At 39.8% G+C, this 7,570-nt stretch overlaps 1 long non-coding RNA gene across 1 annotated transcript; it reads left to right on the forward strand.

The window, feature by feature from the left end:
- Window positions 1–235: 235 nt before the first annotated feature.
- LOC120300367 lies at window positions 236–5,896 on the forward strand. Its single transcript, XR_005554646.1, has 3 exons — window positions 236–344; window positions 2,464–2,547; window positions 5,785–5,896. It is a non-coding gene; the product is annotated as an uncharacterized LOC120300367 (long non-coding RNA).
- The last annotated feature ends 1,674 nt before the right edge of the window (window positions 5,897–7,570 follow it).

Raw genomic sequence — 7,570 nt, forward strand, 5'->3', positions numbered from 1 at the left:
ACATGTCCTTCATGAGGGGTAGGGGGTATAGGTTGCTTTCACTGATTGCATTCAATAGGCATAGTCTATGCACAAGCGTAAAGTGTCGTCCTTCTCTCTAAAGAGGACCGGGGAAGCTACTTTAGGTTTAGCAGGTTCAATGGACCCGCTTTCTAAGTTTTTATTTATGAATCTTTCCATTTCCTCCTTCTCCTTAGGGCTCATAGAGTATAATCTGGGCTTTGGGAGTTTTGCCCTGGGCTTGAATTCTATGGCATAGTCCGTGGGTCGGTGAGGGGGAAGCTCATCCACCCTCTCCTCACTGAAAACTTCAGCAAAGTCTCGGTATTCCTCTGGCATGTCAGGTAGCCCCTTTTCTTCTCCCATGGATGCTTTTTCCGTTCTTAATTTTGGTAGGACTTCTTGGAGGTTTAAGTCCGTAGGGTCCCCCTTCAGGAAATTGATTTCTGCCATCCTCCAGTTTACCCAGAGGTTCCATTTCTTTAACCACTCCAGCCCTAGGATCACTGGGAATTCCATGCCTGGGGTCACTACAAACATTATGTCTTCCTCGTGGTCCCCCCAGGGATAGGTAGATTGGTAAAGTGGCTAGGGTAGCTGGCACCCCCCCCCCTGTTATGGATCCATCTAACTGGCCGAATGAGATTGGTTCTTTCAATCTCCTCATCAGAATGTCCAAGTTCCCCACTAGCATCAGGCTAATGAGGCAGTGGGTGCAGCCAGAGTCTATTAAGGCTTTCACTTTGACAGCATGGAGGGGGCTAATATAGTCACTGTCTTGAGGATGGGTGCAATGGATCCACTTACCAGGGGTTTGCCCTCCGAGCTGTCATCCAAGGTATCCGCTGCCCCTGTGGGATAGGCCAGAGTTCCTTCCCCATGCTTGGCAGAGGGTGGAGACTCCACAGCCTCTGTCGCCCTCATGGCAGGTTCTCGTGGCTTGGCTGGGGACTTCTCTGATTTCCTGGCCAGTGATAGGTCTAGGTTGCATTGAGGGGCTTTCAGGCAGCACTCTATGGCACGATGCCCCTCTCTCCCGCATTTGAATCAACCTGTGGACTTCTTGGCCGTGGCCGATGGTTTTGCTGGTTCACGTGTCGGCTCACGAGGCAAGCGGCCCCATGGTTTTCCTCAGTGGTACCTCTTCAGTAGGTCGATCTCTGCTTCCTCTGACCACATGGGAATGCAAATACAGCAGCTTTCTGCAACAAACAGCCATAGTTTATTCCTGGATATGACTGCTTTAACCATTGCTTTTGGCCACATAGCTTTTTGAAATCAAATCTAAAGTGTTGATGGCCCTAATATTTATGTCTTTGGCAATTAGTTACAATACCTACCCATTTTCTTACATAGCTAAAGATGCACAAAGAAATTGAAAATGTGAGTTCCTATATCTGTTTCTGTGATTAATGTTTTTTCCAAGCTGAGAAAGAATCTTGAATTCAGATCAAAATTCTTAGTTTTAATGCTAATAAATCTTTGCTGAATTATTTGCAGTAAGTAACCAAATTAGAAGACATTTCCAGTTACAGCTGTGACTTTTCAGTATCCTAAACTTTTAATGCCTCCTGTAAGCTATCTTTCATTACTATGTTCTCATCAACCATTCTGTGTCCAGATCTCTTCCAGTTAATGTAAATTAATTTCATTGATGCAATCAGGAAGAGAGTTCTGTGTTATGTGTAGTTTCATTATTCTTCTTTAAGGGCTATATTTTTTCAAATAAAGCAATTTTGGGGCAAGGGATTCTGAAGGAAAAGATACCCACACTCCATATCCATATATATTGACAGAACGTCATTCTAAAGCAATTATAGCTACTGGACCGCTTAACAAAAAGAATTGGGTAATCCCACCTAATGCATCCCTTTTGGCCTAAAGCAACATTATGCTCACTCTACATCTTATGCATCAGCTTTTATCTTGATTCAGAAATACAGCCAGGTAGCTGCATTATAAATGGATGGTGTTGTGTTCCCCACAGCAAAATACCCTATTTTCCTTCCTCGCTTGGAGAGAGATGGGCTTTTCTATCACTCTGATTGTCTGATTAACTAGCTAAAGTCTTGAGATCACTGCTGCCTCAGGTCCGTTTCTTTGGGATGTGGAAAGCAGAGCCAATTAGCTCACTGCTCAGTCCTCGATGAGAGCAAATGTTAGGGAGCTTTTCCAATATTTTCTCTGAAACTGCATGACAGATTTCCCAGGGTGGAGGAATTGCTGCCTCCATGTTCTTGGCACTTTCCCTCCTGCCAAGGGATAGGGGTTTGCTGCTTTCCTATAGAATGCAAATGTGGGCAATTAATGGAGGGGGAGGTAAGGACCCTTGCTGAACACTGGGAAAATCTTATGTTTGGGGAGCATTAAAGTCACAGCCCATGGAAAGGACCTTAACCAGAAAGAAGGTAAGATTGTAACACCAAATGCAAATGTTTAAAAAATATATCTATTTCATGACAGGTGAAATGAACAGTGAAGGAGACCACTTCAAAGAGATTTAGAACATTTCCAAAATAAGGTGGCTCTGATTAGAAGCCCCTCAAGGTGAGGATAGTATTTCTGGAGTTTTCTCATTTGCTTTGGAGAGTGCTGTCATTATCACTTGTACTTAATTAAACCTCTTGTTATTAATCTTTTCATAGAAAATATTATGAATCTTTTCATAGAAAGAAAACACCAGATAGGAGGGATAAGATGCTGTTTTATGATTAATAGCTCTAGCTTCCCACAAAAAATTACATTAAAATAGCTCTCCTGGATCTTTCAAATCTAGTGGTTAATAGAGATGTAGAAATGCAAAACCAGAGAAGATTATGTAATGAATTCTCACCTGCAAAGTTCTGGACTGCTTTTCATCCTACATCTTGATCACAGTACTTGTCTTTCCAAAAATCTGCTGGCCTTTAAGTTATGTTCCTTCATTGCTTTATTAATGCTAATTGCTCAAAAAATCACAGAAAGAAAAGGATATCTTCTCTTTTTTCTTTTTTTTTTTAATTTTCAAAGCTTCAAGCCAATGCTTTAATTGATTTGCCTTATTGGGCAGTACCCTATCCTGATGTGGATGCTGAATTATTTTTGAATCCCCAAGACCGAATAATGGTATTTTCAAATGAATTTAATTATTCCTATTGTTTATAATGAAATAGAGTCAAAGGTGGTCAATGATTCTTAAATACCAGAAGTTGGTGCTTAGATCAAGTGAATCTGAATGAATCTGTCCACATTGGTCACATCTTTTCAACTCTGTTTCCAGCATCCAGAAAGATTGCTTGTATTTGCAATGTGCTTGTGGAATCCTTGCAGGATCAGGACCTTTGCTATCACAGGTCTGCTTGCATACTATCTCCCCCACTCAGCTCTGCAAGGCTGGGGTCAGGAAGGACAAGGCTCAAAACACTATGGGACAGAATAATTTTTCATGGTGTTGTGCCCCTTACCCACTTTCATGAGACTTAGTTGGAGCATCATAGATAAGCAAAGCTCTAGCAAAACAGCAAAAAGACCAGATACCTTAATGTTTGTTTGTTTGCTTGTTTACACTTATAGCCAACTTAGAGCAATAGCACTTAGATTTATATACTGCTCCATAGTGCTTTAAAGCACTCTCTGGGCAGTTTACAATGTTAGCATATTGTCCTCAACAAACAGGATTCTCATTTTACCAAACTCAGAAGGATGAACAGCTGAGTCAACCTCGAACGCCATCAGGATCGAATGCTAGGCTGTGGGCAGAGTTAGCCTGCAATATTGCATTTTAACCACTGTGCCACCAAGGCTCTTCTTTATAAGCCACTATGTGTTCAGTGACTAGGGTTATCTGAAGCATAATAGATTCCCTAACCCCAAGAAGCAACAGTGAGAACTGGACACGGAACCACTGATTGGTTCAAAATTGGAAAAGGAGTCCGGCAAGGCTGTATACTGTCGCCCTGCCTATTTAACTTATATGCAGAGCACATCATGAGAAAGGCAGGGCTAGATGAATCAAAAGTTGGAATTAAGATTGCCGGGAGAAATATCAACAACCTAAGATATGCAGATGATACCACTCTAATGGCAGAAAGTGAAGAGGAACTAAAGAGCCTCTTGATGCGGGTGAAGAAGGAGAGTGCAAAAGTTGGCTTGAAACTCAACATTAAGAAAACCAAAATCATGGCATCCGGCCCTCTCAATTCCTGGCAAATAGATGGGGAAGAAATGGAGGTAGTGACAGATTTTATTTTTCTGGGCTCCAAGATCACCTCAGATGGGGACTGCAGCCAAGAAATTAAAAGACGCTTGCTCCTGGGGAGGAAAGCTATGGCAAATCTAGACAGCATACTAAAAAGCAGAGACATCACCCTGCCAACAAAAGTGCGTATAGTCCAGGCCATGGTTTTCCCAGTTGCAATGTATGGCTGTGAAAGTTGGACCATAAGAAAGGCTGAGCGCAAAAGAATTGAGGCCTTTGAACTATGGTGCTGGAGAAGACTCCTGTGAGTCCCTTGGACTGCAAGGCGTTCAAACCGGTCAGTCCTAGAAGAGATCAACCCCGACTGCTCTTTAGAAGGCCAGATCCTGAAGTTGAAACTCAAATACTTTGGCCACCTAATGAGAAGGAAGGACTCACTGGAGAAGGGCCTAATGCTGGGAAAGATTGAGGGCAATAGAAGAAGGGACGACAGAGAATGAGATGGCTGGATGGAGTCACTGAAGCAGTAGGTGTGAACTTAAATGGACTCCAGAAGATGGTAGAGGACAGGAAGACCTGGAGGAACGTTGTCCATGGGGTCGTGATGGGTCGGACACGACTTCGCAATTAACAACAACAACAACAACAACCCCAAGAGAAACCTTCTAAATCAGTAGTCTATTTTCTAATGAGAGATTATTGTAGATGCAGCTTAAGCTTTTTCCAAATACTGATGTTATATAGGAAATAGATCACTTTCCGATGTGTTACATAATATACACATATGTATTAGTTGAATTGAACTGTGTTTTTATTTACAGTGGTCCTGTGTTATATACAGTATATACTATGAGGTTTACAAGTTAATTTGTCCAAGGCAAATCAATGAACCATAAAACTGAACAGGAATTTCATTGAAAGATCCAACCCACAGCTCTAGCACCTCATCACAGAAAGTTGTCTGTAAGGGAATCCATAAGACGATGGGCAGCTGGACATTTTTTTTTTTTTTTTTTTGTATTTTCTAATTTTCTGGATATTTGCAAGTAATTAGCTGCAACGGTAATAGGAGGAGCCCATGTTAGTGCAGATGAATGGACATCATTTTCACTTCATTGTACATATTATATCAGCTGTTATTTTAGGGTAGAACTAAAATGTAAATTTCACTATTCCATATTGACCAAATTGTTTGCTTGTCAATCACTGACAAACTAGCCTTTTACATTTTTTAAAAAATGAGATTTTTTTCATACTGGTATATGAAAAAAATGCTGGTATAAAAGGCAAACACTGGAAACCGAGAGGAAATATTTATGTCTTTTATGATAAGGGAAATTTGGAATACCCTTTCTATTTAGTTATGTACATATACTATCCACCATCACAACAAACAGGAAGAGGGAGGCATATAGCCCCTTCATATAACCTACCATGCCAGATGAAGAGGAATACAATTTGAATGGAAAATTGTCCCATTTGAAGCACAAAAGTTGTTTCTCAAGCTGAAGATAAGATAGCCATTCTGAGAAAGAAGTCATATGTGGAATCCTGTATTACATTGGAAGGGAAATCAGAATGTATTTCTCTGTGTTATGTTTCATTAGTGACTGCGGAACCGTAAGAATTTTTCAGTTTCTATGATATGAACTGTCCCCACCTACAGTTGGAAGATGCACATCTACCTACCAGTCCAAGACCTCTAGGAAGAAAGGTGACTCTGGACTTTTGCATATGGATCTTCCATCCAAAAGAACAGCTCTGAGGCCCACATATGCAGAGCTGAAAATCAAGTAGGAGGAAGCTGTCCATGATCCCACCAGGCATCCTGTGCCTGTTAGGATCAATGTCATTGAATGCCTTCTTATGTGCCTCTGATATAGCTGGGACTGACTGCCCAGGGAACCACAGTTAAATCGGAACCAGAAATGTTGAAATCCTGAGCAAGATGTGCCATTTCTTTTACTTATTTATACAGTGTAACTTGCTGAATGTAAAATACAAACAGATTGGCATTAGTGGCTCATATATTAAACTAAGTCGGATGCCAAATCAATAGAGTCAGAAGAAAGGGAGGGAGGTTGAAAATTTGAGATTTAAAATTTAAATGTTTTTAATTGTTTTAGAATTATACATCCCCCAGAAGCACTGAGTTGAAATAGGTGGCTATAGAAATAAAATAAATGTCAACATTTTCTTTTGATAATAAAAATGATCTTTTACAATATCTCAAACTTAAAGGAGGAAAGTAATTCAAAATAAGTCCTTCCTTGACTTGGTGAAAAAAATTCTGAAGTTGTAAAGGGAGGAGGGGAGAGCTTGTTGAGATGCCCTGTCCCAGTGCTGATGTCAGAGGCTGCCATGCATATACAAAAAGAAGATATAAAAGGGGGGAAAGGACCACCAGCTTGCACTGAGCCTGGCCACTGAAGGCATAGACTGGCTGTGCCACTCTCCAGTCCCCTTGGAAGACAAGTAAGTATTGCCTTCAGTGCAGTCTGTCAGCTCTATGAATGTCTGCTTTTGGAAAAGGTGGGAATAAGAAAGGCAAAACAAAGGGTGGCATGCATGTTCTCAGTAGCCCATTCAAGTTATTGTTGAAAATGCTAAATAAAATCATCTTCCAGATCTATTTTTCCCACTGCATTGCCTAGTTTTTAAGAATTTGTTTGTGTTTGTATCTTTTGTGTGCTTTGTAAGCAATTTCATTTGACTATTACCAATTGTTTATTGTATTCTACTAATGTAGTAATTACCTGTTTTCCAATTCCATTGGTTTTTAAACAAAATAGTAATATTCCTTATAAAGAACATTGTAGATGAAACAATTTCCAGTGTGCTTATTTCAGACACACAATGCAAAAGACAACTTGAATTCAATAAGTAATAAATGTAGAGCATGTTATCGCAGCTTTCCAGTTTGGAAACTAAAGCTTAAAATAACCAGTTTAACTCTAGCTTGCCAGTGAACTCTATCATGAAACTGAGATTGAAACTTTGCATTCATTTCGCTTCTTCTTAAAGGAGACAGAGATTTACCTGCAGCCACTATAGGAACTATTTATTTATTTAATTTAGATAACGATGCTCCAACAAGAGCTAGTTAATTCTGAGATAGTTTTCTAATTTTTTTTGTGGTAAAAATGTATTTTATTTTATATTATGCATTTATTTTATTTTAATCTGTTTTATTATAAACCATGTATGTTGGATGTAATATACATATAACAAATTTACATAGTCATTTCTTCCTTTTGGAAAACAATTACCTTTGATGCTGAATGGGATGAATTAGTTCAAACAATAAGGAACTATTTGCTTAATAAATATTTACATTTACAAATGGTGGGTGGTAATTGGCTCAGGCATATATTAAACGTGTTGTACATAATT

Source organism: Crotalus tigris, unplaced genomic scaffold, assembly GCF_016545835.1.
Source record: "Crotalus tigris isolate CLP2741 ecotype Arizona unplaced genomic scaffold, ASM1654583v1 scf7180000024340.7048381, whole genome shotgun sequence".
Lineage (NCBI taxonomy): Eukaryota > Metazoa > Chordata > Lepidosauria > Squamata > Viperidae > Crotalus > Crotalus tigris.